Consider the following 318-nt stretch of genomic DNA (forward strand, 5'->3'; position numbering starts at 1 on the left):
TACGCATGCGCCGGTGATGGCGACGGTGCCTCTTTCTTTGCCTCTTTCTACAGCTCTCCCCAGCTGGAGGGGCTAAGTGCCCTCCCTCTTCTCTCCCTGCCCCTCCCTTTCCCCCCGCCCAGCGGGCTTCTAACTGACAGTTGTCGCCGGGCCCCCGTGCGTGCGCCGCCTCCTCCTGCCCGTGTTCCCCGCAGGTAGAGAGGAGCGGGAGGGGGTGTGAGGGAAAGGAGGAGCCGGAGCTGCCGCGGCCCAGCGCCGCGGCCCACTCCAGGGGCGCAAAAGGAGAGCCCTCCGCCTTAGTCCTTGCCCCCTCCCAGC

The sequence above is a fragment of the Fukomys damarensis genome, unplaced genomic scaffold, assembly GCF_012274545.1.
Source record: "Fukomys damarensis isolate Sample0158 unplaced genomic scaffold, DMR_v1.0_HiC HiC_scaffold_31, whole genome shotgun sequence".
Classification (NCBI taxonomy): Eukaryota; Metazoa; Chordata; class Mammalia; order Rodentia; family Bathyergidae; genus Fukomys; species Fukomys damarensis.